This window comes from Eleutherodactylus coqui, unplaced genomic scaffold (assembly GCF_035609145.1).
Source record: "Eleutherodactylus coqui strain aEleCoq1 unplaced genomic scaffold, aEleCoq1.hap1 HAP1_SCAFFOLD_195, whole genome shotgun sequence".
In the NCBI taxonomy this organism is placed as follows: domain Eukaryota; kingdom Metazoa; phylum Chordata; class Amphibia; order Anura; family Eleutherodactylidae; genus Eleutherodactylus; species Eleutherodactylus coqui.
In genome coordinates this window covers 26795-49703 of record NW_027102227.1, presented here as the reverse complement: position 1 = coordinate 49703, position 22909 = coordinate 26795, and the positions used below count along the sequence as shown (strand labels likewise).

General features: G+C 56.9%; 101 pseudogenes; all 101 read left to right on the top strand.

Moving 5' to 3' along the window:
- Window positions 1–14: 14 nt before the first annotated feature.
- LOC136600594 (5S ribosomal RNA) lies at window positions 15–133 on the top strand (annotated as a pseudogene).
- An 80-nt stretch (window positions 134–213) lies between these two features.
- On the top strand, window positions 214–332 carry LOC136600592 (5S ribosomal RNA; annotated as a pseudogene).
- An 80-nt stretch (window positions 333–412) lies between these two features.
- LOC136600773 (5S ribosomal RNA) lies at window positions 413–531 on the top strand (annotated as a pseudogene).
- Window positions 532–611: 80 nt separating this feature from the next.
- Window positions 612–730, top strand: LOC136600591 (5S ribosomal RNA; annotated as a pseudogene).
- Window positions 731–810: 80 nt separating this feature from the next.
- On the top strand, window positions 811–929 carry LOC136600589 (5S ribosomal RNA; annotated as a pseudogene).
- An 80-nt stretch (window positions 930–1009) lies between these two features.
- LOC136600588 (5S ribosomal RNA) lies at window positions 1010–1128 on the top strand (annotated as a pseudogene).
- An 80-nt stretch (window positions 1129–1208) lies between these two features.
- LOC136600468 (5S ribosomal RNA) lies at window positions 1209–1327 on the top strand (annotated as a pseudogene).
- An 80-nt stretch (window positions 1328–1407) lies between these two features.
- LOC136599935 (5S ribosomal RNA) lies at window positions 1408–1526 on the top strand (annotated as a pseudogene).
- An 80-nt stretch (window positions 1527–1606) lies between these two features.
- Window positions 1607–1725, top strand: LOC136600587 (5S ribosomal RNA; annotated as a pseudogene).
- An 80-nt stretch (window positions 1726–1805) lies between these two features.
- On the top strand, window positions 1806–1924 carry LOC136600586 (5S ribosomal RNA; annotated as a pseudogene).
- Window positions 1925–2004: 80 nt separating this feature from the next.
- Window positions 2005–2123, top strand: LOC136600585 (5S ribosomal RNA; annotated as a pseudogene).
- An 80-nt stretch (window positions 2124–2203) lies between these two features.
- On the top strand, window positions 2204–2322 carry LOC136600237 (5S ribosomal RNA; annotated as a pseudogene).
- An 80-nt stretch (window positions 2323–2402) lies between these two features.
- Window positions 2403–2521, top strand: LOC136600584 (5S ribosomal RNA; annotated as a pseudogene).
- An 80-nt stretch (window positions 2522–2601) lies between these two features.
- LOC136599950 (5S ribosomal RNA) lies at window positions 2602–2720 on the top strand (annotated as a pseudogene).
- An 80-nt stretch (window positions 2721–2800) lies between these two features.
- On the top strand, window positions 2801–2919 carry LOC136600156 (5S ribosomal RNA; annotated as a pseudogene).
- An 80-nt stretch (window positions 2920–2999) lies between these two features.
- LOC136600583 (5S ribosomal RNA) lies at window positions 3000–3118 on the top strand (annotated as a pseudogene).
- Window positions 3119–3198: 80 nt separating this feature from the next.
- On the top strand, window positions 3199–3317 carry LOC136600581 (5S ribosomal RNA; annotated as a pseudogene).
- Window positions 3318–3397: 80 nt separating this feature from the next.
- On the top strand, window positions 3398–3516 carry LOC136600580 (5S ribosomal RNA; annotated as a pseudogene).
- An 80-nt stretch (window positions 3517–3596) lies between these two features.
- LOC136600579 (5S ribosomal RNA) lies at window positions 3597–3715 on the top strand (annotated as a pseudogene).
- An 80-nt stretch (window positions 3716–3795) lies between these two features.
- LOC136600459 (5S ribosomal RNA) lies at window positions 3796–3914 on the top strand (annotated as a pseudogene).
- Window positions 3915–3994: 80 nt separating this feature from the next.
- LOC136600577 (5S ribosomal RNA) lies at window positions 3995–4113 on the top strand (annotated as a pseudogene).
- Window positions 4114–4193: 80 nt separating this feature from the next.
- On the top strand, window positions 4194–4312 carry LOC136600576 (5S ribosomal RNA; annotated as a pseudogene).
- Window positions 4313–4392: 80 nt separating this feature from the next.
- Window positions 4393–4511, top strand: LOC136600575 (5S ribosomal RNA; annotated as a pseudogene).
- An 80-nt stretch (window positions 4512–4591) lies between these two features.
- Window positions 4592–4710, top strand: LOC136600150 (5S ribosomal RNA; annotated as a pseudogene).
- Window positions 4711–4989: 279 nt separating this feature from the next.
- On the top strand, window positions 4990–5108 carry LOC136600574 (5S ribosomal RNA; annotated as a pseudogene).
- An 80-nt stretch (window positions 5109–5188) lies between these two features.
- On the top strand, window positions 5189–5307 carry LOC136600573 (5S ribosomal RNA; annotated as a pseudogene).
- Window positions 5308–5387: 80 nt separating this feature from the next.
- On the top strand, window positions 5388–5506 carry LOC136600572 (5S ribosomal RNA; annotated as a pseudogene).
- Window positions 5507–5586: 80 nt separating this feature from the next.
- On the top strand, window positions 5587–5705 carry LOC136600570 (5S ribosomal RNA; annotated as a pseudogene).
- Window positions 5706–5785: 80 nt separating this feature from the next.
- On the top strand, window positions 5786–5904 carry LOC136600167 (5S ribosomal RNA; annotated as a pseudogene).
- An 80-nt stretch (window positions 5905–5984) lies between these two features.
- On the top strand, window positions 5985–6103 carry LOC136600241 (5S ribosomal RNA; annotated as a pseudogene).
- An 80-nt stretch (window positions 6104–6183) lies between these two features.
- Window positions 6184–6302, top strand: LOC136600569 (5S ribosomal RNA; annotated as a pseudogene).
- Window positions 6303–6382: 80 nt separating this feature from the next.
- LOC136600467 (5S ribosomal RNA) lies at window positions 6383–6501 on the top strand (annotated as a pseudogene).
- A 279-nt stretch (window positions 6502–6780) lies between these two features.
- Window positions 6781–6899, top strand: LOC136600152 (5S ribosomal RNA; annotated as a pseudogene).
- Window positions 6900–6979: 80 nt separating this feature from the next.
- On the top strand, window positions 6980–7098 carry LOC136600568 (5S ribosomal RNA; annotated as a pseudogene).
- Window positions 7099–7178: 80 nt separating this feature from the next.
- LOC136600455 (5S ribosomal RNA) lies at window positions 7179–7297 on the top strand (annotated as a pseudogene).
- An 80-nt stretch (window positions 7298–7377) lies between these two features.
- Window positions 7378–7496, top strand: LOC136600060 (5S ribosomal RNA; annotated as a pseudogene).
- Window positions 7497–7576: 80 nt separating this feature from the next.
- On the top strand, window positions 7577–7695 carry LOC136600073 (5S ribosomal RNA; annotated as a pseudogene).
- An 80-nt stretch (window positions 7696–7775) lies between these two features.
- LOC136600567 (5S ribosomal RNA) lies at window positions 7776–7894 on the top strand (annotated as a pseudogene).
- An 80-nt stretch (window positions 7895–7974) lies between these two features.
- On the top strand, window positions 7975–8093 carry LOC136599860 (5S ribosomal RNA; annotated as a pseudogene).
- An 80-nt stretch (window positions 8094–8173) lies between these two features.
- On the top strand, window positions 8174–8292 carry LOC136600165 (5S ribosomal RNA; annotated as a pseudogene).
- Window positions 8293–8372: 80 nt separating this feature from the next.
- Window positions 8373–8491, top strand: LOC136600565 (5S ribosomal RNA; annotated as a pseudogene).
- An 80-nt stretch (window positions 8492–8571) lies between these two features.
- On the top strand, window positions 8572–8690 carry LOC136600761 (5S ribosomal RNA; annotated as a pseudogene).
- Window positions 8691–8770: 80 nt separating this feature from the next.
- On the top strand, window positions 8771–8889 carry LOC136600564 (5S ribosomal RNA; annotated as a pseudogene).
- Window positions 8890–8969: 80 nt separating this feature from the next.
- On the top strand, window positions 8970–9088 carry LOC136600563 (5S ribosomal RNA; annotated as a pseudogene).
- Window positions 9089–9168: 80 nt separating this feature from the next.
- On the top strand, window positions 9169–9287 carry LOC136600465 (5S ribosomal RNA; annotated as a pseudogene).
- Window positions 9288–9367: 80 nt separating this feature from the next.
- On the top strand, window positions 9368–9486 carry LOC136599899 (5S ribosomal RNA; annotated as a pseudogene).
- Window positions 9487–9765: 279 nt separating this feature from the next.
- LOC136600059 (5S ribosomal RNA) lies at window positions 9766–9884 on the top strand (annotated as a pseudogene).
- An 80-nt stretch (window positions 9885–9964) lies between these two features.
- LOC136600072 (5S ribosomal RNA) lies at window positions 9965–10083 on the top strand (annotated as a pseudogene).
- Window positions 10084–10380: 297 nt separating this feature from the next.
- On the top strand, window positions 10381–10499 carry LOC136600562 (5S ribosomal RNA; annotated as a pseudogene).
- An 80-nt stretch (window positions 10500–10579) lies between these two features.
- Window positions 10580–10698, top strand: LOC136600561 (5S ribosomal RNA; annotated as a pseudogene).
- Window positions 10699–10778: 80 nt separating this feature from the next.
- LOC136600559 (5S ribosomal RNA) lies at window positions 10779–10897 on the top strand (annotated as a pseudogene).
- Window positions 10898–11176: 279 nt separating this feature from the next.
- On the top strand, window positions 11177–11295 carry LOC136600558 (5S ribosomal RNA; annotated as a pseudogene).
- Window positions 11296–11375: 80 nt separating this feature from the next.
- LOC136600101 (5S ribosomal RNA) lies at window positions 11376–11494 on the top strand (annotated as a pseudogene).
- Window positions 11495–11574: 80 nt separating this feature from the next.
- Window positions 11575–11693, top strand: LOC136600639 (5S ribosomal RNA; annotated as a pseudogene).
- An 80-nt stretch (window positions 11694–11773) lies between these two features.
- On the top strand, window positions 11774–11892 carry LOC136600557 (5S ribosomal RNA; annotated as a pseudogene).
- A 279-nt stretch (window positions 11893–12171) lies between these two features.
- LOC136600517 (5S ribosomal RNA) lies at window positions 12172–12290 on the top strand (annotated as a pseudogene).
- An 80-nt stretch (window positions 12291–12370) lies between these two features.
- LOC136600556 (5S ribosomal RNA) lies at window positions 12371–12489 on the top strand (annotated as a pseudogene).
- A 279-nt stretch (window positions 12490–12768) lies between these two features.
- On the top strand, window positions 12769–12887 carry LOC136600555 (5S ribosomal RNA; annotated as a pseudogene).
- Window positions 12888–12967: 80 nt separating this feature from the next.
- On the top strand, window positions 12968–13086 carry LOC136600419 (5S ribosomal RNA; annotated as a pseudogene).
- An 80-nt stretch (window positions 13087–13166) lies between these two features.
- Window positions 13167–13285, top strand: LOC136600553 (5S ribosomal RNA; annotated as a pseudogene).
- Window positions 13286–13365: 80 nt separating this feature from the next.
- LOC136600552 (5S ribosomal RNA) lies at window positions 13366–13484 on the top strand (annotated as a pseudogene).
- An 80-nt stretch (window positions 13485–13564) lies between these two features.
- LOC136600551 (5S ribosomal RNA) lies at window positions 13565–13683 on the top strand (annotated as a pseudogene).
- An 80-nt stretch (window positions 13684–13763) lies between these two features.
- On the top strand, window positions 13764–13882 carry LOC136600550 (5S ribosomal RNA; annotated as a pseudogene).
- A 279-nt stretch (window positions 13883–14161) lies between these two features.
- LOC136600548 (5S ribosomal RNA) lies at window positions 14162–14280 on the top strand (annotated as a pseudogene).
- An 80-nt stretch (window positions 14281–14360) lies between these two features.
- LOC136600100 (5S ribosomal RNA) lies at window positions 14361–14479 on the top strand (annotated as a pseudogene).
- A 279-nt stretch (window positions 14480–14758) lies between these two features.
- Window positions 14759–14877, top strand: LOC136600547 (5S ribosomal RNA; annotated as a pseudogene).
- An 80-nt stretch (window positions 14878–14957) lies between these two features.
- On the top strand, window positions 14958–15076 carry LOC136600546 (5S ribosomal RNA; annotated as a pseudogene).
- Window positions 15077–15156: 80 nt separating this feature from the next.
- LOC136600010 (5S ribosomal RNA) lies at window positions 15157–15275 on the top strand (annotated as a pseudogene).
- Window positions 15276–15355: 80 nt separating this feature from the next.
- On the top strand, window positions 15356–15474 carry LOC136600545 (5S ribosomal RNA; annotated as a pseudogene).
- An 81-nt stretch (window positions 15475–15555) lies between these two features.
- Window positions 15556–15674, top strand: LOC136600447 (5S ribosomal RNA; annotated as a pseudogene).
- An 80-nt stretch (window positions 15675–15754) lies between these two features.
- On the top strand, window positions 15755–15873 carry LOC136600544 (5S ribosomal RNA; annotated as a pseudogene).
- An 80-nt stretch (window positions 15874–15953) lies between these two features.
- LOC136600504 (5S ribosomal RNA) lies at window positions 15954–16072 on the top strand (annotated as a pseudogene).
- Window positions 16073–16152: 80 nt separating this feature from the next.
- Window positions 16153–16271, top strand: LOC136600543 (5S ribosomal RNA; annotated as a pseudogene).
- Window positions 16272–16550: 279 nt separating this feature from the next.
- LOC136600541 (5S ribosomal RNA) lies at window positions 16551–16669 on the top strand (annotated as a pseudogene).
- Window positions 16670–16749: 80 nt separating this feature from the next.
- On the top strand, window positions 16750–16868 carry LOC136600418 (5S ribosomal RNA; annotated as a pseudogene).
- Window positions 16869–16948: 80 nt separating this feature from the next.
- Window positions 16949–17067, top strand: LOC136600540 (5S ribosomal RNA; annotated as a pseudogene).
- An 80-nt stretch (window positions 17068–17147) lies between these two features.
- LOC136600539 (5S ribosomal RNA) lies at window positions 17148–17266 on the top strand (annotated as a pseudogene).
- Window positions 17267–17346: 80 nt separating this feature from the next.
- Window positions 17347–17465, top strand: LOC136600537 (5S ribosomal RNA; annotated as a pseudogene).
- An 80-nt stretch (window positions 17466–17545) lies between these two features.
- Window positions 17546–17664, top strand: LOC136600536 (5S ribosomal RNA; annotated as a pseudogene).
- A 279-nt stretch (window positions 17665–17943) lies between these two features.
- Window positions 17944–18062, top strand: LOC136600255 (5S ribosomal RNA; annotated as a pseudogene).
- An 80-nt stretch (window positions 18063–18142) lies between these two features.
- On the top strand, window positions 18143–18261 carry LOC136600099 (5S ribosomal RNA; annotated as a pseudogene).
- Window positions 18262–18540: 279 nt separating this feature from the next.
- LOC136600534 (5S ribosomal RNA) lies at window positions 18541–18659 on the top strand (annotated as a pseudogene).
- An 80-nt stretch (window positions 18660–18739) lies between these two features.
- LOC136600533 (5S ribosomal RNA) lies at window positions 18740–18858 on the top strand (annotated as a pseudogene).
- An 80-nt stretch (window positions 18859–18938) lies between these two features.
- On the top strand, window positions 18939–19057 carry LOC136600009 (5S ribosomal RNA; annotated as a pseudogene).
- An 80-nt stretch (window positions 19058–19137) lies between these two features.
- LOC136600343 (5S ribosomal RNA) lies at window positions 19138–19256 on the top strand (annotated as a pseudogene).
- Window positions 19257–19337: 81 nt separating this feature from the next.
- LOC136600446 (5S ribosomal RNA) lies at window positions 19338–19456 on the top strand (annotated as a pseudogene).
- Window positions 19457–19536: 80 nt separating this feature from the next.
- LOC136600532 (5S ribosomal RNA) lies at window positions 19537–19655 on the top strand (annotated as a pseudogene).
- An 80-nt stretch (window positions 19656–19735) lies between these two features.
- Window positions 19736–19854, top strand: LOC136600531 (5S ribosomal RNA; annotated as a pseudogene).
- Window positions 19855–19934: 80 nt separating this feature from the next.
- On the top strand, window positions 19935–20053 carry LOC136599996 (5S ribosomal RNA; annotated as a pseudogene).
- Window positions 20054–20133: 80 nt separating this feature from the next.
- LOC136600530 (5S ribosomal RNA) lies at window positions 20134–20252 on the top strand (annotated as a pseudogene).
- Window positions 20253–20332: 80 nt separating this feature from the next.
- LOC136600528 (5S ribosomal RNA) lies at window positions 20333–20451 on the top strand (annotated as a pseudogene).
- A 279-nt stretch (window positions 20452–20730) lies between these two features.
- On the top strand, window positions 20731–20849 carry LOC136600526 (5S ribosomal RNA; annotated as a pseudogene).
- An 80-nt stretch (window positions 20850–20929) lies between these two features.
- On the top strand, window positions 20930–21048 carry LOC136600006 (5S ribosomal RNA; annotated as a pseudogene).
- Window positions 21049–21128: 80 nt separating this feature from the next.
- On the top strand, window positions 21129–21247 carry LOC136600342 (5S ribosomal RNA; annotated as a pseudogene).
- Window positions 21248–21328: 81 nt separating this feature from the next.
- On the top strand, window positions 21329–21447 carry LOC136600445 (5S ribosomal RNA; annotated as a pseudogene).
- An 80-nt stretch (window positions 21448–21527) lies between these two features.
- Window positions 21528–21646, top strand: LOC136600525 (5S ribosomal RNA; annotated as a pseudogene).
- Window positions 21647–21726: 80 nt separating this feature from the next.
- On the top strand, window positions 21727–21845 carry LOC136600524 (5S ribosomal RNA; annotated as a pseudogene).
- Window positions 21846–21925: 80 nt separating this feature from the next.
- Window positions 21926–22044, top strand: LOC136599994 (5S ribosomal RNA; annotated as a pseudogene).
- An 80-nt stretch (window positions 22045–22124) lies between these two features.
- LOC136600523 (5S ribosomal RNA) lies at window positions 22125–22243 on the top strand (annotated as a pseudogene).
- An 80-nt stretch (window positions 22244–22323) lies between these two features.
- On the top strand, window positions 22324–22442 carry LOC136600522 (5S ribosomal RNA; annotated as a pseudogene).
- A 279-nt stretch (window positions 22443–22721) lies between these two features.
- On the top strand, window positions 22722–22840 carry LOC136600521 (5S ribosomal RNA; annotated as a pseudogene).
- The last annotated feature ends 69 nt before the right edge of the window (window positions 22841–22909 follow it).

Here is a 22909-nt window from a genome sequence, read left to right as displayed (position 1 = left end):
AAGGAGGAGGAGCTGTCAACGGGCATTCTAAGCTGAATGTGCCTGCTCTCGTCAGATCGCGGCCGCCAGCCAGCTTGAGGCCTGGCAAGTACCAGTATGGGTGACCGGCTGGGAATCCCAGGTCCCGTTGACTTTTAAGGCCGTGAGTAGGTTTCTTTCCTTTTCGGAGGTGCGTTCGCACTGCAGAAAGCCCATAGGAAAGGAGGAGGAGCTGTCAACGGGCATTCTAAGCTGAATGTGCCTGCTCTCGTCAGATCGCGGCCGCCAGCCAGCTTGAGGCCTGGCAAGTACCAGTATGGGTGACCGGCTGGGAATCCCAGGTCCCGTTGACTTTTAAGGCCGTGAGTAGGTTGCTTTCCTTTTCGGAGGTGCGTTCGAACTGCAGAAAGCCCATAGGAAAGGAGGAGGAGCTGTCAACGGGCATTCTAAGCTGAATGTACCTGCTCTCGTCAGATCGCGGCCGCCAGCCAGCTTGAGGCCTGGCAAGTACCAGTGTGGGTGACCGGCTGGGAATCCCAGGTCCCGTTGACTTTTAAGGCCGTGAGTAGGTTTCTTTCCTTTTCGGAGGTGCGTTCGCACTGCAGAAAGCCCATAGGAAAGGAGGAGGAGCTGTCAACGGGCATTCTAAGCTGAATGTGCCTGCTCTCGTCAGATCGCGGCCGCCAGCCAGCTTGAGGCCTGGCAAGTACCAGTATGGGTGACCGGCTGGGAATCCCAGGTCCCGTTGACTTTTAAGGCCGTGAGTAGGTTGCTTTCCTTTTCGGAGGTGCGTTCGCACTGCAGAAAGCCCATAGGAAAGGAGGAGGAGCTGTCAACGGGCATTCTAAGCTGAATGTGCCTGCTCTCGTCAGATCGCGGCCGCCAGCCAGCTTGAGGCCTGGCAAGTACCAGTATGGGTGACCGGCTGGGAATCCCAGGTCCCGTTGACTTTTAAGGCCGTGAGTAGGTTTCTTTCCTTTTCGGAAGTGCGTTCGCACTGCAGAAAGCCCATAGGAAAGGAGGAGGAGCTGTCAACGGGCATTCTAAGCTGAATGTGCCTGCTCTCGTCAGATCGCGGCCGCCAGCCAGCTTGAGGCCTGGCAAGTACCAGTATGGGTGACCGGCTGGGAATCCCAGGTCCCGTTGACTTTTAAGGCCGTGAGTAGGTTTCTTTCCTTTTCGGAGGTGCGTTCGCACTGCAGAAAGCCCATAGGAAAGGAGGAGGAGCTGTCAACGGGCAATCTAAGCTGAATGTGCCTGCTCTTGTCAGATCGCGGCCGCCAGCCAGCTTGAGGCCTGGCAAGTACCAGTATGGGTGACCGGCTGGGAATCCCAGGTCCCGTTGACTTTTAAGGCCGTGAGTAGGTTTCTTTCCTTTTCGGAAGTGCGTTCGCACTGCAGAAAGCCCATAGGAAAGGAGGAGGAGCTATCAACGGGCATTCTAAGCTGAATGTGCCTGCTCTCGTCAGATCGCAGCCGCCAGCCAGCTTGAGGCCTGGCAAGTACCAGTATGGGTGACCGGCTGGGAATCCCAGGTCCCGTTGACTTTTAAGGCCGTGAGTAGGTTTCTTTCCTTTTCGGAGGTGCGTTCGCACTGCAGAAAGCCCATAGGAAAGGAGGAGGAGCTGTCAACGGGCATTCTAAGCTGAATGTGCCTGCTCTCGTCAGATCGCGGCCGCCAGCCAGCTTGAGGCCTGGCAAGTACCAGTATGGGTGACCGGCTGGGAATCCCAGGTCCCGTTGACTTTTAAGGCCGTGAGTAGGTTTCTTTCCGTTTCGGAGGTGCGTTCGCACTGCAGAAAGCCCATAGGAAAGGAGGAGGAGCTGTCAACGGGCATTCTAAGCTGAATGTGCCTGCTCTCGTCAGATCGCGGCCGCCAGCCAGCTTGAGGCCTGGCAAGTACCAGTATGGGTGACCGGCTGGGAATCCCAGGTCCCGTTGACTTTTAAGGCCGTGAGTAGGTTGCTTTCCTTTTCGGAGGTGCGTTCGCACTGCAGAAAGCCCATAGGAAAGGAGGAGGAGCTGTCAACGGGCATTCTAAGCTGAATGTGCCTGCTCTCGTCAGATCGCGGCCGCCAGCCAGCTTGAGGCCTGGCAAGTACCAGTATGGGTGACCGGCTGGGAATCCCAGGTCCCGTTGACTTTTAAGGCCGTGAGTAGGTTTCTTTCCTTTTCGGAGGTGCGTTCGCACTGCAGAAAGCCCATAGGAAAGGAGGAGGAGCTGTCAACGGGCATTCTAAGCTGAATGTGCCTGCTCTCGTCAGATCGCGGCCGCCAGCCACCTTGAGGCCTGGCAAGTACCAGTATGGGTGACCGGCTGGGAATCCCAGGTCCCGTTGACTTTTAAGGCCGTGAGTAGGTTTCTTTCCTTTTCGGAGGTGCGTTCGCACTGCAGAAAGCCCATAGGAAAGGAGGAGGAGCTGTCAACGGGCATTCTAAGCTGAATGTGCCTGCTCTCGTCAGATCGCGGCCGCCAGCCAGCTTGAGGCCTGGCAAGTACCAGTATGGGTGACCGGCTGGGAATCCCAGGTCCCGTTGACTTTTAAGGCCGTGAGTAGGTTTCTTTCCGTTTCGGAGGTGCGTTCGCACTGCAGAAAGCCCATAGGAAAGGAGGAGGAGCTGTCAACGGGCATTCTAAGCTGAATGTGCCTGCTCTCGTCAGACCGCGGCCGCCAGCCAGCTTGAGGCCTGGCAAGTACCAGTATGGGTGACCGGCTGGGAATCCCAGGTCCCGTTGACTTTTAAGGCCGTGAGTAGGTTTCTTTCCTTTTCGGAGGTGCGTTCGCACTGCAGAAAGCCCATAGGAAAGGAGGAGGAGCTGTCAACGGGCATTCTAAACTGAATGTGCCTGCTCTCGTCAGATCGCGGCCGCCAGCCAGCTTGAGGCCTGGCAAGTACCAGTATGGGTGACCGGCTGGGAATCCCAGGTCCCGTTGACTTTTAAGGCCGTGAGTAGGTTGCTTTCCTTTTCGGAGGTGCGTTCGCACTGCAGAAAGCCCATAGGAAAGGAGGAGGAGCTGTCAACGGGCATTCTAAGCTGAATGTGCCTGCTCTCGTCAGATCGCGGCCGCCAGCCAGCTTGAGGCCTGGCAAGTACCAGTATGGGTGACCGGCTGGGAATCCCAGGTCCCGTTGACTTTTAAGGCCGTGAGTAGGTTTCTTTCCTTTTCGGAGGTGCGTTCGCACTGCAGAAAGCCCATAGGAAAGGAGGAGGAGCTGTCAACGGGCATTCTAAGCTGAATGTGCCTGCTCTCGTCAGATCGCGGCCGCCAGCCAGCTTGAGGCCTGGCAAGTACCAGTATGGGTGACCGGCTGGGAATCCCAGGTCCCGTTGACTTTTAAGGCCGTGAGTAGGTTTCTTTCCTTTTCGGAGGTGCGTTCGCACTGCAGAAAGCCCATAGGAAAGGAGGAGGAGCTGTCAACGGGCATTCTAAGCTGAATGTGCCTGCTCTCGTCAGATCGCGGCCGCCAGCCAGCTTGAGGCCTGGCAAGTACCAGTATGGGTGACCGGCTGGGAATCCCAGGTCCCGTTGACTTTTAAGGCCGTGAGTAGGTTGCTTTCCTTTTCGGAGGTGCGTTCGCACTGCAGAAAGCCCATAGGAAAGGAGGAGGAGCTGTCAACGGGCATTCTAAGCTGAATGTGCCTGCTCTCGTCAGATCGCGGCCGCCAGCCAGCTTGAGGCCTGGCAAGTACCAGTATGGGTGACCGGCTGGGAATCCCAGGTCCCGTTGACTTTTAAGGCCGTGAGTAGGTTTCTTTCCTTTTCGGAGGTGCGTTCGCACTGCAGAAAGCCCATAGGAAAGGAGGAGGAGCTGTCAACGGGCATTCTAAGCTGAATGTGCCTGCTCTCGTCAGATCGTGGCCGCCAGCCAGCTTGAGGCCTGGCAAGTACGAGTATGGGTGACCGGCTGGGAATCCCAGGTCCCGTTGACTTTTAAGGCCGTGAGTAGGTTGCTTTCCTTTTCGGAGGTGCGTTCGCACTGCAGAAAGCCCATAGGAAAGGAGGAGGAGCTGTCAACGGGCATTCTAAGCTGAATGTGCCTGCTCTCGTCAGATCGCGGCCGCCAGCCAGCTTGAGGCCTGGCAAGTACCAGTATGGGTGACCGGCTGGGAATCCCAGGTCCCGTTGACTTTTAAGGCCGTGAGTAGGTTTCTTTCCTTTTCGGAGGTGCGTTCGCACTGCAGAAAGCCCATAGGAAAGGAGGAGGAGCTGTCAACGGGCATTCTAAGCTGAATGTGCCTGCTCTCGTCAGATCGCGGCCGCCAGCCAGCTTGAGGCCTGGCAAGTACCAGTATGGGTGACCGGCTGGGAATCCCAGGTCCCGTTGACTTTTAAGGCCGTGAGTAGGTTGCTTTCCTTTTCGGAGGTGCGTTCGCACTGCAGAAAGCCCATAGGAAAGGAGGAGGAGCTGTCAACGGGCATTCTAAGCTGAATGTGCCTGCTCTCGTCAGATCGCGGCCGCCAGCCAGCTTGAGGCCTGGCAAGTACCAGTATGGGTGACCGGCTGGGAATCCCAGGTCCCGTTGACTTTTAAGGCCGTGAGTAGGTTTCTTTCCTTTTCGGAGGTGCGTTCGCACTGCAGAAAGCCCATAGGAAAGGAGGAGGAGCTGTCAACGGGCATTCTAAGCTGAATGTGCCTGCTCTCGTCAGATCGCGGCCGCCAGCCAGCTTGAGGCCTGGCAAGTACGAGTATGGGTGACCGGCTGGGAATCCCAGGTCCCGTTGACTTTTAAGGCCGTGAGTAGGTTGCTTTCCTTTTCGGAGGTGCGTTCGCACTGCAGAAAGCCCATAGGAAAGGAGGAGGAGCTGTCAACGGGCATTCTAAGCTGAATGTACCTGCTCTCGTCAGATCGCGGCCGCCAGCCAGCTTGAGGCCTGGCAAGTACCAGTATGGGTGACCGGCTGGGAATCCCAGGTCCCATTGACTTTTAAGGCCGTGAGTAGGTTTCTTTCCGTTTCGGAGGTGCATTCGCACTGCAGAAAGCCCATAGGAAAGGAGGAGGAGCTGTCAACGGGCATTCTAAGCTGAATGTGCCTGCTCTCGTCAGATCGCGGCCGCCAGCCAGCTTGAGGCCTGGCAAGTACCAGTATGGGTGACCGGCTGGGAATCCCAGGTCCCGTTGACTTTTAAGGCCGTGAGTAGGTTTCTTTCCTTTTCGGAGGTGCGTTCGCACTGCAGAAAGCCCATAGGAAAGGAGGAGGAGCTGTCAACGGGCATTCTAAGCTGAATGTGCCTGCTCTCGTCAGATCGCGGCCGCCAGCCAGCTTGAGGCCTGGCAAGTACCAGTATGGGTGACCGGCTGGGAATCCCAGGTCCCGTTGACTTTTAAGGCCGTGAGTAGGTTGCTTTCCTTTTCGGAGGTGCGTTCGCACTGCAGAAAGCCCATAGGAAAGGAGGAGGAGCTGTCAACGGGCATTCTAAGCTGAATGTGCCTGCTCTCGTCAGATCGCGGCCGCCAGCCAGCTTGAGGCCTGGCAAGTACCAGTATGGGTGACCGGCTGGGAATCCCAGGTCCCGTTGACTTTTAAGGCCGTGAGTAGGTTTCTTTCCTTTTCGGAAGTGCGTTCGCACTGCAGAAAGCCCATAGGAAAGGAGGATGAGCTGTCAACGGGCATTCTAAGCTGAATGTGCCTGCTCTCGTCAGATCGCGGCCGCCAGCCAGCTTGAGGCCTGGCAAGTACCAGTATGGGTGACCGGCTGGGAATCCCAGGTCCCGTTGACTTTTAAGGCCGTGAGTAGGTTTCTTTCCTTTTCGGAGGTGCGTTCGCACTGCAGAAAGCCCATAGGAAAGGAGGAGGAGCTGTCAACGGGCATTCTAAGCTGAATGTGCCTGCTCTCGTCAGATCGTGGCCGCCAGCCAGCTTGAGGCCTGGCAAGTACCAGTATGGGTGACCGGCTGGGAATCCCAGGTCCCGTTGACTTTTAAGGCCGTGAGTAGGTTTCTTTCCGTTTCGGAGGTGCGTTCGCACTGCAGAAAGCCCATAGGAAAGGAGGAGGAGCTGTCAACGGGCATTCTAAGCTGAATGTACCTGCTCTCGTCAGATCGCGGCCGCCGGCCAGCTTGAGGCCTGGCAAGTACCAGTGTGGGTGACCGGCTGGGAATCCCAGGTCCCGTTGACTTTTAAGGCCGTGAGTAAGTTTCTTTCCGTTTCGGAGGTGCGTTCGCACTGCAGAAAGCCCATAGGAAAGGAGGAGGAGCTGTCAACGGGCATTCTAAGCTGAATGTGCCTGCTCTCGTCAGATCGCGGCCGCCAGCCAGCTTGAGGCCTGGCAAGTACCAGTATGGGTGACCGGCTGGGAATCCCAGGTCCCGTTGACTTTTAAGGCCGTGAGTAGGTTGCTTTCCTTTTCGGAGGTGCGTTCGCACTGCAGAAAGCCCATAGGAAAGGAGGAGGAGCTGTCAACGGGCATTCTAAGCTGAATGTGCCTGCTCTCGTCAGATCGCGGCCGCCAGCCAGCTTGAGGGCTGGCAAGTACCAGTATGGGTGACCGGCTGGGAATCCCAGGTCCCGTTGACTTTTAAGGCCGTGAGTAGGTTGCTTTCCGTTTCGGAGGTGCGTTCGCACTGCAGAAAGCCCATAGGAAAGGAGGAGGAGCTGTCAACGGGCATTCTAAGCTGAATGTGCCTGCTCTCGTCAGATCGCGGCCGCCAGCCAGCTTGAGGCCTGGCAAGTACCAGTATGTGTGACCGGCTGGGAATCCCAGGTCCCATTGACTTTTAAGGCCGTGAGTAGGTTTCTTTCCTTTTCGGAGGTGCGTTCGCACTGCAGAAAGCCCATAGGAAAGGAGGAGGAGCTGTCAACGGGCATTCTAAGCTGAATGTGCCTGCTCTCGTCAGATCGCGGTCGCCAGCCAGCTTGAGGCCTGGCAAGTACCAGTATGGGTGACTGGCTGGGAATCCCAGGTCCCGTTGACTTTTAAGGCCGTGAGTAGGTTGCTTTCCTTTTCGGAGGTGCGTTCGCACTGCAGAAAGCCCATAGGAAAGGAGGAGGAGCTGTCAACGGGCATTCTAAGCTGAATGTGCCTGCTCTCGTCAGATCGCGGCCGCCAGCCAGCTTGAGGCCTGGCAAGTACCAGTATGGGTGACCGGCTGGGAATCCCAGGTCCCGTTGACTTTTAAGGCCGTGAGTAGGTTTCTTTCCTTTTCGGAAGTGCGTTCGCACTGCAGAAAGCCCATAGGAAAGGAGGAGGAGCTGTCAATGGGCATTCTAAGCTGAATGTGCCTGCTCTCGTCAGATCGCGGCCGCCAGCCAGCTTGAGGCCTGGCAAGTACCAGTATGGGTGACCGGCTGGGAATCCCAGGTCCAGTTGACTTTTAAGGCCGTGAGTAGGTTTCTTTCCTTTTCGGAGGTGCGTTCGCACTGCAGAAAGCCCATAGGAAAGGAGGAGGAGCTGTCAACGGGCAATCTAAGCTGAATGTGCCTGCTCTCGTCAGATCGCGGCCGCCAGCCAGCTTGAGGCCTGGCAAGTACCAGTATGGGTGACCGGCTGGGAATCCCAGGTCCCGTTGACTTTTAAGGCCGTGAGTAGGTTTCTTTCCTTTTCGGAAGTGCGTTCGCACTGCAGAAAGCCCATAGGAAAGGAGGAGGAGCTATCAACGGGCATTCTAAGCTGAATGTGCCTGCTCTCGTCAGATCGCGGCCGCCAGCCAGCTTGAGGCCTGGCAAGTACCAGTATGGGTGACCGGCTGGGAATCCCAGGTCCCGTTGACTTTTAAGGCCGTGAGTAGGTTTCTTTCCTTTTCGGAGGTGCGTTCGCACTGCAGAAAGCCCATAGGAAAGGAGGAGGAGCTGTCAACGGGCATTCTAAGCTGAATGTGCCTGCTCTCGTCAGATCGCGGCCGCCAGCCAGCTTGAGGCCTGGCAAGTACCAGTATGGGTGACCGGCTGGGAATCCCAGGTCCCGTTGACTTTTAAGGCCGCGAGTAGGTTTCTTTCCGTTTCGGAGGTGCGTTCGCACTGCAGAAAGCCCATAGGAAAGGAGGAGGAGCTGTCAACGGGCATTCTAAGCTGAATGTGCCTGCTCTCGTCAGATCGCGGCCGCCAGCCAGCTTGAGGCCTGGCAAGTACCAGTATGGGTGACCAGCTGGGAATCCCAGGTCCCGTTGACTTTTAAGGCCGTGAGTAGGTTTCTTTCCTTTTCGGAGGTGCGTTCGCACTGCAGAAAGCCCATAGGAAAGGAGGAGGAGCTGTCAACGGGCATTCTAAGCTGAATGTGCCTGCTCTCGTCAGATCGTGGCCGCCAGCCAGCTTGAGGCCTGGCAAGTACCAGTATGGGTGACCGGCTGGGAATCCCAGGTCCCGTTGACTTTTAAGGCCGTGAGTAGGTGTCTTTCCTTTTCGGAGGTGCGTTCGCACTGCAGAAAGCCCATAGGAAAGGAGGAGGAGCTGTCAACGGGCATTCTAAGCTGAATGTGCCTGCTCTCGTCAGATCGCGGCCGCCAGCCAGCTTGAGGCCTGGCAAGTACCAGTATGGGTGACCGGCTGGGAATCCCAGGTCCCGTTGACTTTTAAGGCCGTGAGTAGGTTGCTTTCCTTTTCGGAGGTGCGTTCGCACTGCAGAAAGCCCATAGGAAAGGAGGAGGAGCTGTCAACGGGCATTCTAAGCTGAATGTACCTGCTCTCGTCAGATCGCGGCCGCCAGCCAGCTTGAGGCCTGGCAAGTACCAGTGTGGGTGACCGGCTGGGAATCCCAGGTCCCGTTGACTTTTAAGGCCGTGAGTAGGTTTCTTTCCGTTTCGGAGGTGCGTTCGCACTGCAGAAAGCCCATAGGAAAGGAGGAGGAGCTGTCAACGGGCATTCTAAGCTGAATGTGCCTGCTCTCGTCAGATCGCGGCCGCCAGCCAGCTTGAGGCCTGGCAAGTACCAGTATGGGTGACCGGCTGGGAATCCCAGGTCCCGTTGACTTTTAAGGCCGTGAGTAGGTTTCTTTCCTTTTCGGAGGTGCGTTCGCACTGCAGAAAGCCCATAGGAAAGGAGGAGGAGCTGTCAACGGGCATTCTAAGCTGAATGTGCCTGCTCTCGTCAGATCGCGGCCGCCAGCCAGCTTGAGGCCTGGCAAGTACCAGTATGGGTGACCGGCTGGGAATCCCAGGTCCCGTTGACTTTTAAGGCCGTGAGTAGGTTGCTTTCCTTTTCGGAGGTGCGTTCGCACTGCAGAAAGCCCATAGGAAAGGAGGAGGAGCTGTCAACGGGCATTCTAAGCTGAATGTGCCTGCTCTCGTCAGATCGCGGCCGCCAGCCAGCTTGAGGCCTGGCAAGTACCAGTATGTGTGACCGGTTGGGAATCCCAGGTCCCGTTGACTTTTAAGGCCGTGAGTAGGTTTCTTTCCTTTTCGGAGGTGCGTTCGCACTGCAGAAAGCCCATAGGAAAGGAGGAGGAGCTGTCAACGGGCATTCTAAGCTGAATGTGCCTGCTCTCGTCAGATCGCGGTCGCCAGCCAGCTTGAGGCCTGGCAAGTACCAGTATGGGTGACCGGCTGGGAATCCCAGGTCCCGTTGACTTTTAAGGCCGTGAGTAGGTTGATTTCCTTTTCGGAGGTGCGTTCGCACTGCAGAAAGCCCATAGGAAAGGAGGAGGAGCTGTCAACGGGCATTCTAAGCTGAATGTGCCTGCTCTCGTCAGATCGCGGCCGCCAGCCAGCTTGAGGCCTGGCAAGTACCAGTATGGGTGACCGGCTGGGAATCCCAGGTCCAGTTGACTTTTAAGGCCGTGAGTAGGTTTCTTTCCTTTTCGGAGGTGCGTTCGCACTGCAGAAAGCCCATAGGAAAGGAGGAGGAGCTGTCAACGGGCAATCTAAGCTGAATGTGCCTGCTCTCGTCAGATCGCGGCCGCCAGCCAGCTTGAGGCCTGGCAAGTACCAGTATGGGTGACCGGCTGGGAATCCCAGGTCCCGTTGACTTTTAAGGCCGTGAGTAGGTTTCTTTCCTTTTCGGAAGTGCGTTCGCACTGCAGAAAGCCCATAGGAAAGGAGGAGGAGCTATCAACGGGCATTCTAAGCTGAATGTGCCTGCTCTCGTCAGATCGCGGCCGCCAGCCAGCTTGAGGCCTGGCAAGTACCAGTATGGGTGACCGGCTGGGAATCCCAGGTCCCGTTGACTTTTAAGGACGTGAGTAGGTTTCTTTCCTTTTCGGAGGTGCGTTCGCACTGCAGAAAGCCCATAGGAAAGGAGGAGGAGCTGTCAACGGGCATTCTAAGCTGAATGTGCCTGCTCTCGTCAGATCGCGGCCGCCAGTCAGATCGCGGCCGCCAGCCAGCTTGAGGCCTGGCAAGTACCAGTATGGGTGACCGGCTGGGAATCCCAGGTCCCGTTGACTTTTAAGGCCGTGAGTAGGTTTCTTTCCGTTTCGGAGGTGCGTTCGCACTGCAGAAAGCCCATAGGAAAGGAGGAGGAGCTGTCAACGGGCATTCTAAGCTGAATGTGCCTGCTCTCGTCAGATCGCGGCCGCCAGCCAGCTTGAGGCCTGGCAAGTACCAGTATGGGTGACCGGCTGGGAATCCCAGGTCCCGTTGACTTTTAAGGCCGTGAGTAGGTTGCTTTCCTTTTCGGAGGTGCGTTCGCACTGCAGAAAGCCCATAGGAAAGGAGGAGTAGCTGTCAACGGGCATTCTAAGCTGAATGTGCCTGCTCTCGTCAGATCGCGGCCGCCAGCCAGCTTGAGGCCTGGCAAGTACCAGTATGGGTGACCGGCTGGGAATCCCAGGTCCCGTTGACTTTTAAGGCCGTGAGTAGGTTTCTTTCCTTTTCGGAGGTGCGTTCGCACTGCAGAAAGCCCATAGGAAAGGAGGAGGAGCTGTCAACGGGCATTCTAAGCTGAATGTGCCTGCTCTCGTCAGATCGCGGCCGCCAGCCAGCTTGAGGCCTGGCAAGTACCAGTATGGGTGACCGGCTGGGAATCCCAGGTCCCGTTGACTTTTAAGGCCGTGAGTAGGTTGCTTTCCTTTTCGGAGGTGCGTTCGCACTGCAGAAAGCCCATAGGAAAGGAGGAGGAGCTGTCAACGGGCATTCTAAGCTGAATGTACCTGCTCTCGTCAGATCGCGGCCGCCAGCCAGCTTGAGGCCTGGCAAGTACCAGTATGGGTGACCGGCTGGGAATCCCAGGTCCCATTGACTTTTAAGGCCGTGAGTAGGTTTCTTTCCGTTTCGGAGGTGCGTTCGCACTGCAGAAAGCCCATAGGAAAGGAGGAGGAGCTGTCAACGGGCATTCTAAGCTGAATGTGCCTGCTCTCGTCAGATCGCGGCCGCCAGCCAGCTTGAGGCCTGGCAAGTACCAGTATGGGTGACCGGCTGGGAATCCCAGGTCCCGTTGACTTTTAAGGCCGTGAGTAGGTTTCTTTCCTTTTCGGAGGTGCGTTCGCACTGCAGAAAGCCCATAGGAAAGGAGGAGGAGCTGTCAACGGGCGTTCTAAGCTGAATGTGCCTGCTCTCGTCAGATCGCGGCCGCCAGCCAGCTTGAGGCCTGGCAAGTACCAGTATGGGTGACCGGCTGGGAATCCCAGGTCCCGTTGACTTTTAAGGCCGTGAGTAGGTTGCTTTCCTTTTCGGAGGTGCGTTCGCACTGCAGAAAGCCCATAGGAAAGGAGGAGGAGCTGTCAACGGGCATTCTAAGCTGAATGTACCTGCTCTCGTCAGATCGCGGCCGCCAGCCAGCTTGAGGCCTGGCAAGTACCAGTATGGGTGACCGGCTGGGAATCCCAGGTCCCGTTGACTTTTAAGGCCGTGAGTAGGTTTCTTTCCGTTTCGGAGGTGCGTTCGCACTGCAGAAAGCCCATAGGAAAGGAGGAGGAGCTGTCAACGGGCATTCTAAGCTGAATGTGCCTGCTCTCGTCAGATCGCGGCCGCCAGCCAGCTTGAGGCCTGGCAAGTACCAGTATGGGTGACCGGCTGGGAATCCCAGGTCCCGTTGACTTTTAAGGCCGTGAGTAGGTTTCTTTCCTTTTCGGAGGTGCGTTCGCACTGCAGAAAGCCCATAGGAAAGGAGGAGGAGCTGTCAACGGGCATTCTAAGCTGAATGTGCCTGCTCTCGTCAGATCGCGGCCGCCAGCCAGCTTGAGGCCTGGCAAGTACCAGTATGGGTGACCGGCTGGGAATCCCAGGTCCCATTGACTTTTAAGGCCGTGAGTAGGTTTCTTTCCGTTTCGGAGGTGCGTTCGCACTGCAGAAAGCCCATAGGAAAGGAGGAGGAGCTGTCAACGGGCATTCTAAGCTGAATGTGCCTGCTCTCGTCAGATCGCAGCCGCCAGCCAGCTTGAGGCCTGGCAAGTACCAGTATGGGTGACCGGCTGGGAATCCCAGGTCCCGTTGACTTTTAAGGCCGTGAGTAGGTTGCTTTCCTTTTCGGAGGTGCGTTCGCACTGCAGAAAGCCCATAGGAAAGGAGGAGGAGCTGTCAACGGGCATTCTAAGCTGAATGTGCCTGCTCTCGTCAGATCGCGGCCGCCAGCCAGCTTGAGGCCTGGCAAGTACCAGTATGGGTGACCGGCTGGGAATCCCAGGTCCCGTTGACTTTTAAGGCCGTGAGTAGGTTGCTTTCCTTTTCGGAGGTGCGTTCGCACTGCAGAAAGCCCATAGGAAAGGAGGAGGAGCTGTCAACGGGCATTCTAAGCTGAATGTACCTGCTCTCGTCAGATCGCGGCCGCCAGCCAGCTTGAGGCCTGGCAAGTACCAGTATGGGTGACCGGCTGGGAATCCCAGGTCCCATTGACTTTTAAGGCCGTGAGTAGGTTTCTTTCCGTTTCGGAGGTGCGTTCGCACTGCAGAAAGCCCATAGGAAAGGAGGAGGAGCTGTCAACGGGCATTCTAAGCTGAATGTGCCTGCTCTCGTCAGATCGCGGCCGCCAGCCAGCTTGAGGCCTGGCAAGTACCAGTATGGGTGACCGGCTGGGAATCCCAGGTCCCGTTGACTTTTAAGGCCGTGAGTAGGTTTCTTTCCTTTTCGGAGGTGCGTTCGCACTGCAGAAAGCCCATAGGAAAGGAGGAGGAGCTGTCAATGGGCATTCTAAGCTGAATGTGCCTGCTCTCGTCAGATCGCGGCCGCCAGCCAGCTTGAGGCCTGGCAAGTACCAGTATGGGTGACCGGCTGGGAATCCCAGGTCCCGCTGACTTTTAAGGCCGTGAGTAGGTTGCTTTCCTTTTCGGAGGTGCGTTCGCACTGCAGAAAGCCCATAGGAAAGGAGGAGGAGCTGTCAACGGGCATTCTAAGCTGAATGTGCCTGCTCTCGTCAGATCGCGGCCGCCAGCCAGCTTGAGGCCTGGCAAGTACCAGTATGGGTGACCGGCTGGGAATCCCAGGTCCCGTTGACTTTTAAGGCCGTGAGTAGGTTTCTTTCCGTTTCGGAGGTGCGTTCGCACTGCAGAAAGCCCATAGGAAAGGAGGAGGAGCTGTCAACGGGCATTCTAAGCTGAATGTGCCTGCTCTCGTCAGATCGCGGCCGCCAGCCAGCTTGAGGCCTGGCAAGTACCAGTATGGGTGACCGGCTGGGAATCCCAGGTCCCGTTGACTTTTAAGGCCGTGAGTAGGTTTCTTTCCGTTTCGGAGGTGCGTTCGCACTGCAGAAAGCCCATAGGAAAGGAGGAGGAGCTGTCAACGGGCATTCTAAGCTGAATGTGCCTGCTCTCGTCAGATCGCGGCCGCCAGCCAGCTTGAGGCCTGGCAAGTACCAGTATGGGTGACCGGCTGGGAATCCCAGGTCCCGTTGACTTTTAAGGCCGTGAGTAGGTTTCTTTCCTTTTCGGAGGTGCGTTCGCACTGCAGAAAGCCCATAGGAAAGGAGGAGGAGCTGTCAACGGGCATTCTAAGCTGAATGTGCCTGCTCTCGTCAGATCGCGGCCGCCAGCCAGCTTGAGGCCTGGCAAGTACCAGTATGGGTGACCGGCTGGGAATCCCAGGTCCCGTTGACTTTTAAGGCCGTGAGTAGGTTGCTTTCCTTTTCGGAGGTGCGTTCGCACTGCAGAAAGCCCATAGGAAAGGAGGAGGAGCTGTCAACGGGCATTCTAAGCTGAATGTACCTGCTCTCGTCAGATCGCGGCCGCCAGCCAGCTTGAGGCCTGGCAAGTACCAGTATGGGTGACCGGCTGGGAATCCCAGGTCCCATTGACTTTTAAGGCCGTGAGTAGGTTTCTTTCCGTTTCGGAGGTGCGTTCGCACTGCAGAAAGCCCATAGGAAAGGAGGAGGAGCTGTCAACGGGCATTCTAAGCTGAATGTGCCTGCTCTCGTCAGATCGCGGCCGCCAGCCAGCTTGAGGCCTGGCAAGTACCAGTATGGGTGACCGGCTGGGAATCCCAGGTCCCGTTGACTTTTAAGGCCGTGAGTAGGTTTCTTTCCTTTTCGGAGGTGCGTTCGCACTGCAGAAAGCCCATAGGAAAGGAGGAGGAGCTGTCAACGGGCGTTCTAAGCTGAATGTGCCTGCTCTCGTCAGATCGCGGCCGCCAGCCAGCTTGAGGCCTGGCAAGTACCAGTATGGGTGACCGGCTGGGAATCCCAGGTCCCGTTGACTTTTAAGGCCGTGAGTAGGTTGCTTTCCTTTTCGGAGGTGCGTTCGCACTGCAGAAAGCCCATAGGAAAGGAGGAGGAGCTGTCAACGGGCATTCTAAGCTGAATGTACCTGCTCTCGTCAGATCGCGGCCGCCAGCCAGCTTGAGGCCTGGCAAGTACCAGTGTGGGTGACCGGCTGGGAATCCCAGGTCCAGTTGACTTTTAAGGCCGTGAGTAGGTTTCTTTCCGTTTCGGAGGTGCGTTCGCACTGCAGAAAGCCCATAGGAAAGGAGGAGGAGCTGTCAACGGGCATTCTAAGCTGAATGTGCCTGCTCTCGTCAGATCGCGGCCGCCAGCCAGCTTGAGGCCTGGCAAGTACCAGTATGGGTGACCGGCTGGGAATCCCAGGTCCCGTTGACTTTTAAGGCCGTGAGTAGGTTTCTTTCCTTTTCGGAGGTGCGTTCGCACTGCAGAAAGCCCATAGGAAAGGAGGAGGAGCTGTCAACGGGCATTCTAAGCTGAATGTGCCTGCTCTCGTCAGATCGCGGCCGCCAGCCAGCTTGAGGCCTGGCAAGTACCAGTATGGGTGACCGGCTGGGAATCCCAGGTCCCGTTGACTTTTAAGGCCGTGAGTAGGTTTCTTTCCGTTTCGGAGGTGCGTTCGCACTGCAGAAAGCCCATAGGAAAGGAGGAGCAGCTGTCAACGGGCATTCTAAGCTGAATGTGCCTGCTCTCGTCAGATCGCGGCCGCCAGCCAGCTTGAGGCCTGGCAAGTACCAGTATGGGTGACCGGCTGGGAATCCCAGGTCCCGTTGATTTTTAAGGCCGTGAGTAGGTTTCTTTCCTTTTCGGAGGTGCGTTCGCACTGCAGAAAGCCCATAGGAAAGGAGGAGGAGCTGTCAACGGGCATTCTAAGCTGAATGTGCCTGCTCTCGTCAGATCGCGGCCGCCAGCCAGCTTGAGGCCTGGCAAGTACCAGTATGGGTGACCGGCTGGGAATCCCAGGTCCCGTTGACTTTTAAGGCCGTGAGCAGGTTGCTTTCCTTTTTGGGTGGTGCGTTCGCACTGCAGAAAGCCCATAGGAAAGGAGGAGGAGCTGTCAACGGGCATTCTAAGCTGAATGTGCCTGCTCTCGTCAGATCGCGGCCGCCAGCCAGCTTGAGGACTGGCAAGTACCAGTATGGGTGACCGGCTGGGAATCCCAGGTCCCGTTGACTTTTAAGGCCGTGAGTAGGTTGCTTTCCTTTTCGGAGGTGCGTTCGCACTGCAGAAAGCCCATAGGAAAGGAGGAGGAGCTGTCAACGGGCATTCTAAGCTGAATGTGCCTGCTCTCGTCAGATCGCGGCCGCCAGCCAGCTTGAGGCCTGGCAAGTACCAGTATGGGTGACCGGCTGGGAATCCCAGGTCCCGTTGACTTTTAAGGCCGTGAGTAGGTTGCTTTCCTTTTCGGAGGTGCGTACGCACTGCAGAAAGCCCATAGGAAAGGAGGAGGAGCTGTCAACGGGCATTCTAAGCTGAATGTGCCTGCTCTCGTCAGATCGCAGCCGCCAGCCAGCTTGAGGCCTGGCAAGTACCAGTATGGGTGACCGGCTGGGAATCCCAGGTCCCGTTGACTTTTAAGGCCGTGAGTAGGTTGCTTTCCTTTTCGGAGGTGCGTTCGCACTGCAGAAAGCCCATAGGAAAGGAGGAGGAGCTGTCAACGGGCATTCTAAGCTGAATGTGCCTGCTCTCGTCAGATCGCGGCCGCCAGCCAGCTTGAGGCCTGGCAAGTACCAGTATGGGTGACCGGCTGGGAATCCCAGGTCCCGTTGACTTTTAAGGCCGTGAGTAGGTTGCTTTCCTTTTCGGAGGTGCGTTCGCACTGCAGAAAGCCCATAGGAAAGGAGGAGGAGCTGTCAACGGGCATTCTAAGCTGAATGTACCTGCTCTCGTCAGATCGCGGCCGCCAGCCAGCTTGAGGCCTGGCAAGTACCAGTATGGGTGACCGGCTGGGAATCCCAGGTCCCATTGACTTTTAAGGCCGTGAGTAGGTTTCTTTCCGTTTCGGAGGTGCGTTCGCACTGCAGAAAGCCCATAGGAAAGGAGGAGGAGCTGTCAACGGGCATTCTAAGCTGAATGTGCCTGCTCTCGTCAGATCGCGGCCGCCAGCCAGCTTGAGGCCTGGCAAGTACCAGTATGGGTGACCGGCTGGGAATCCCAGGTCCCGTTGACTTTTAAGGCCGTGAGTAGGTTTCTTTCCTTTTCGGAGGTGCGTTCGCACTGCAGAAAGCCCATAGGAAAGGAGGAGGAGCTGTCAATGGGCATTCTAAGCTGAATGTGCCTGCTCTCGTCAGATCGCGGCCGCCAGCCAGCTTGAGGCCTGGCAAGTACCAGTATGGGTGACCGGCTGGGAATCCCAGGTCCCGCTGACTTTTAAGGCCGTGAGTAGGTTGCTTTCCTTTTCGGAGGTGCGTTCGCACTGCAGAAAGCCCATAGGAAAGGAGGAGGAGCTGTCAACGGGCATTCTAAGCTGAATGTGCCTGCTCTCGTCAGATCGCGGCCGCCAGCCAGCTTGAGGCCTGGCAAGTACCAGTATGGGTGACCGGCTGGGAATCCCAGGTCCCGTTGACTTTTAAGGCCGTGAGTAGGTTTCTTTCCGTTTCGGAGGTGCGTTCGCACTGCAGAAAGCCCATAGGAAAGGAGGAGGAGCTGTCAACGGGCATTCTAAGCTGAATGTGCCTGCTCTCGTCAGATCGCGGCCGCCAGCCAGCTTGAGGCCTGGCAAGTACCAGTATGGGTGACCGGCTGGGAATCCCAGGTCCCGTTGACTTTTAAGGCCGTGAGTAGGTTTCTTTCCGTTTCGGAGGTGCGTTCGCACTGCAGAAAGCCCATAGGAAAGGAGGAGGAGCTGTCAACGGGCATTCTAAGCTGAATGTGCCTGCTCTCGTCAGATCGCGGCCGCCAGCCAGCTTGAGGCCTGGCAAGTACCAGTATGGGTGACCGGCTGGGAATCCCAGGTCCCGTTGACTTTTAAGGCCGTGAGTAGGTTTCTTTCCTTTTCGGAGGTGCGTTCGCACTGCAGAAAGCCCATAGGAAAGGAGGAAGAGCTGTCAACGGGCATTCTAAGCTGAATGTGCCTGCTCTCGTCAGATCGCGGCCGCCAGCCAGCTTGAGGCCTGGCAAGTACCAGTATGGGTGACCGGCTGGGAATCCCAGGTCCCGTTGACTTTTAAGGCCGTGAGTAGGTTGCTTTCCTTTTCGGAGGTGCGTTCGCACTGCAGAAAGCCCATAGGAAAGGAGGAGGAGCTGTCAACGGGCATTCTAAGCTGAATGTACCTGCTCTCGTCAGATCGCGGCCGCCAGCCAGCTTGAGGCCTGGCAAGTACCAGTATGGGTGACCGGCTGGGAATCCCAGGTCCCATTGACTTTTAAGGCCGTGAGTAGGTTTCTTTCCGTTTCGGAGGTGCGTTCGCACTGCAGAAAGCCCATAGGAAAGGAGGAGGAGCTGTCAACGGGCATTCTAAGCTGAATGTGCCTGCTCTCGTCAGATCGCGGCCGCCAGCCAGCTTGAGGCCTGGCAAGTACCAGTATGGGTGACCGGCTGGGAATCCCAGGTCCCGCTGACTTTTAAGGCCGTGAGTAGGTTTCTTTCCTTTTCGGAGGTGCGTTCGCACTGCAGAAAGCCCATAGGAAAGGAGGAGGAGCTGTCAACGGGCGTTCTAAGCTGAATGTGCCTGCTCTCGTCAGATCGCGGCCGCCAGCCAGCTTGAGGCCTGGCAAGTACCAGTATGGGTGACCGGCTGGGAATCCCAGGTCCCGTTGACTTTTAAGGCCGTGAGTAGGTTGCTTTCCTTTTCGGAGGTGCGTTCGCACTGCAGAAAGCCCATAGGAAAGGAGGAGGAGCTGTCAACGGGCATTCTAAGCTGAATGTACCTGCTCTCGTCAGATCGCGGCCGCCAGCCAGCTTGAGGCCTGGCAAGTACCAGTGTGGGTGACCGGCTGGGAATCCCAGGTCCAGTTGACTTTTAAGGCCGTGAGTAGGTTTCTTTCCGTTTCGGAGGTGCGTTCGCACTGCAGAAAGCCCATAGGAAAGGAGGAGGAGCTGTCAACGGGCATTCTAAGCTGAATGTGCCTGCTCTCGTCAGATCGCGGCCGCCAGCCAGCTTGAGGCCTGGCAAGTACCAGTATGGGTGACCGGCTGGGAATCCCAGGTCCCGTTGACTTTTAAGGCCGTGAGTAGGTTTCTTTCCTTTTCGGAGGTGCGTTCGCACTGCAGAAAGCCCATAGGAAAGGAGGAGGAGCTGTCAACGGGCATTCTAAGCTGAATGTGCCTGCTCTCGTCAGATCGCGGCCGCCAGCCAGCTTGAGGCCTGGCAAGTACCAGTATGGGTGACCGGCTGGGAATCCCAGGTCCCGTTGACTTTTAAGGCCGTGAGTAGGTTTCTTTCCGTTTCGGAGGTGCGTTCGCACTGCAGAAAGCCCATAGGAAAGGAGGAGCAGCTGTCAACGGGCATTCTAAGCTGAATGTGCCTGCTCTCGTCAGATCGCGGCCGCCAGCCAGCTTGAGGCCTGGCAAGTACCAGTATGGGTGACCGGCTGGGAATCCCAGGTCCCGTTGATTTTTAAGGCCGTGAGTAGGTTTCTTTCCTTTTCGGAGGTGCGTTCGCACTGCAGAAAGCCCATAGGAAAGGAGGAGGAGCTGTCAACAGGCATTCTAAGCTGAATGTGCCTGCTCTCGTCAGATCGCGGCCGCCAGCCAGCTTGAGGCCTGGCAAGTACCAGTATGGGTGACCGGCTGGGAATCCCAGGTCCCGTTGACTTTTAAGGCCGTGAGCAGGTTGCTTTCCTTTTTGGGTGGTGCGTTCGCACTGCAGAAAGCCCATAGGAAAGGAGGAGGAGCTGTCAACGGGCATTCTAAGCTGAATGTGCCTGCTCTCGTCAGATCGCGGCCGCCAGCCAGCTTGAGGACTGGCAAGTACCAGTATGGGTGACCGGCTGGGAATCCCAGGTCCCGTTGACTTTTAAGGCCGTGAGTAGGTTGCTTTCCTTTTCGGAGGTGCGTTCGCACTGCAGAAAGCCCATAGGAAAGGAGGAGGAGCTGTCAACGGGCATTCTAAGCTGAATGTGCCTGCTCTCGTCAGATCGCGGCCGCCAGCCAGCTTGAGGCCTGGCAAGTACCAGTATGGGTGACCGGCTGGGAATCCCAGGTCCCGTTGACTTTTAAGGCCGTGAGTAGGTTGCTTTCCTTTTCGGAGGTGCGTACGCACTGCAGAAAGCCCATAGGAAAGGAGGAGGAGCTGTCAACGGGCATTCTAAGCTGAATGTGCCTGCTCTCGTCAGATCGCGGCCGCCAGCCAGCTTGAGGCCTGGCAAGTACCAGTATGGGTGACCGGCTGGGAATCCCAGGTCCCGTTGACTTTTAAGGCCGTGAGTAGGTTGCTTTCCTTTTCGGAGGTGCGTTCGCACTGCAGAAAGCCCATAGGAAAGGAGGAGAAGCTGTCAACGGGCATTCTAAGCTGAATGTGCCTGCTCTCGTCGGATCGCGGCCGCCAGCCAGCTTGAGGCCTGGCAAGTACCAGTATGGGTGACCGGCTGGGAATCCCAGGTCCCGTTGACTTTTAAGGCCGTGAGCAGGTTGCTTTCCTTTTCGGAGGTGCGTTCGCACTGCAGAAAGCCCATAGGAAAGGAGGAGGAGCTGTCAACGGGCATTCTAAGCTGAATGTGCCTGCTCTCGTCAGATCGCGGCCGCCAGCCAGCTTGAGGCCTGGCAAGTACCAGTATGGGTGACCGGCTGGGAATCCCAGGTCCCGTTGACTTTTAAGGCCGTGAGTAGGTTTCTTTCCTTTTCGGAGGTGCGTTCGCACTGCAGAAAGCCCATAGGAAAGGAGGAGGAGCTGTCAACGGGCATTCTAAGCTGAATGTGCCTGCTCTCGTCAGATCGCGGCCGCCAGCCAGCTTGAGGCCTGGCAAGTACCAGTATGGGTGACCGGCTGGGAATCCCAGGTCCCGTTGACTTTTAAGGCCGTGAGTAGGTTTCTTTCCTTTTCGGAGGTGCGTTCGCACTGCAGAAAGCCCATAGGAAAGGAGGAGGAGCTGTCAACGGGCATTCTAAGCTGAATGTGCCTGCTCTCGTCAGATCGCGGCCGCCAGCCAGCTTGAGGCCTGGCAAGTACCAGTATGGGTGACCGGCTGGGAATCCCAGGTCCAGTTGACTTTTAAGGCCGTGAGTAGGTTGCTTTCCTTTTCGGAGGTGCGTTCGCACTGCAGAAAGCCCATAGGAAAGGAGGAGGAGCTGTCAACGGGCATTCTAAGCTGAATGTGCCTGCTCTCGTCAGATCGCGGCCGCCAGCCAGCTTGAGGCCTGGCAAGTACCAGTATGGGTGACCGGCTGGGAATCCCAGGTCCCGTTGACTTTTAAGGCCGTGAGTAGGTTTCTTTCCGTTTCGGAGGTGCGTTCGCACTGCAGAAAGCCCATAGGAAAGGAGGAGCAGCTGTCAACGGGCATTCTAAGCTGAATGTGCCTGCTCTCGTCAGATCGCGGCCGCCAGCCAGCTTGAGGCCTGGCAAGTACCAGTATGGGTGACCGGCTGGGAATCCCAGGTCCCGTTGATTTTTAAGGCCGTGAGTAGGTTTCTTTCCTTTTCGGAGGTGCGTTCGCACTGCAGAAAGCCCATAGGAAAGGAGGAGGAGCTGTCAACAGGCATTCTAAGCTGAATGTGCCTGCTCTCGTCAGATCGCGGCCGCCAGCCAGCTTGAGGCCTGGCAAGTACCAGTATGGGTGACCGGCTGGGAATCCCAGGTCCCGTTGACTTTTAAGGCCGTGAGCAGGTTGCTTTCCTTTTTGGGTGGTGCGTTCGCACTGCAGAAAGCCCATAGGAAAGGAGGAGGAGCTGTCAACGGGCATTCTAAGCTGAATGTGCCTGCTCTCGTCAGATCGCGGCCGCCAGCCAGCTTGAGGACTGGCAAGTACCAGTATGGGTGACCGGCTGGGAATCCCAGGTCCCGTTGACTTTTAAGGCCGTGAGTAGGTTGCTTTCCTTTTCGGAGGTGCGTTCGCACTGCAGAAAGCCCATAGGAAAGGAGGAGGAGCTGTCAACGGGCATTCTAAGCTGAATGTGCCTGCTCTCGTCAGATCGCGGCCGCCAGCCAGCTTGAGGCCTGGCAAGTACCAGTATGGGTGACCGGCTGGGAATCCCAGGTCCCGTTGACTTTTAAGGCCGTGAGTAGGTTGCTTTCCTTTTCGGAGGTGCGTACGCACTGCAGAAAGCCCATAGGAAAGGAGGAGGAGCTGTCAACGGGCATTCTAAGCTGAATGTGCCTGCTCTCGTCAGATCGCGGCCGCCAGCCAGCTTGAGGCCTGGCAAGTACCAGTATGGGTGACCGGCTGGGAATCCCAGGTCCCGTTGACTTTTAAGGCCGTGAGTAGGTTGCTTTCCTTTTCGGAGGTGCGTTCGCACTGCAGAAAGCCCATAGGAAAGGAGGAGAAGCTGTCAACGGGCATTCTAAGCTGAATGTGCCTGCTCTCGTCGGATCGCGGCCGCCAGCCAGCTTGAGGCCTGGCAAGTACCAGTATGGGTGACCGGCTGGGAATCCCAGGTCCCGTTGACTTTTAAGGCCGTGAGCAGGTTGCTTTCCTTTTCGGAGGTGCGTTCGCACTGCAGAAAGCCCATAGGAAAGGAGGAGGAGCTGTCAACGGGCATTCTAAGCTGAATGTGCCTGCTCTCGTCAGATCGCGGCCGCCAGCCAGCTTGAGGCCTGGCAAGTACCAGTATGGGTGACCGGCTGGGAATCCCAGGTCCCGTTGACTTTTAAGGCCGTGAGTAGGTTTCTTTCCTTTTCGGAGGTGCGTTCGCACTGCAGAAAGCCCATAGGAAAGGAGGAGGAGCTGTCAACGGGCATTCTAAGCTGAATGTGCCTGCTCTCGTCAGATCGCGGCCGCCAGCCAGCTTGAGGCCTGGCAAGTACCAGTATGGGTGACCGGCTGGGAATCCCAGGTCCCGTTGACTTTTAAGGCCGTGAGTAGGTTTCTTTCCTTTTCGGAGGTGCGTTCGCACTGCAGAAAGCCCATAGGAAAGGAGGAGGAGCTGTCAACGGGCATTCTAAGCTGAATGTGCCTGCTCTCGTCAGATCGCGGCCGCCAGCCAGCTTGAGGCCTGGCAAGTACCAGTATGGGTGACCGGCTGGGAATCCCAGGTCCAGTTGACTTTTAAGGCCGTGAGTAGGTTGCTTTCCTTTTCGGAGGTGCGTTCGCACTGCAGAAAGCCCATAGGAAAGGAGGAGGAGCTGTCAACGGGCATTCTAAGCTGAATGTGCCTGCTCTCGTCAGATCGCGGCCGCCAGCCAGCTTGAGGCCTGGCAAGTACCAGTATGGGTGACCGGCTGGGAATCCCAGGTCCCGTTGACTTTTAAGGCCGTGAGTAGGTTTCTTTCCTTTTTGGAGGTGCGTTCGCACTGCAGAAAGCCCATAGGAAAG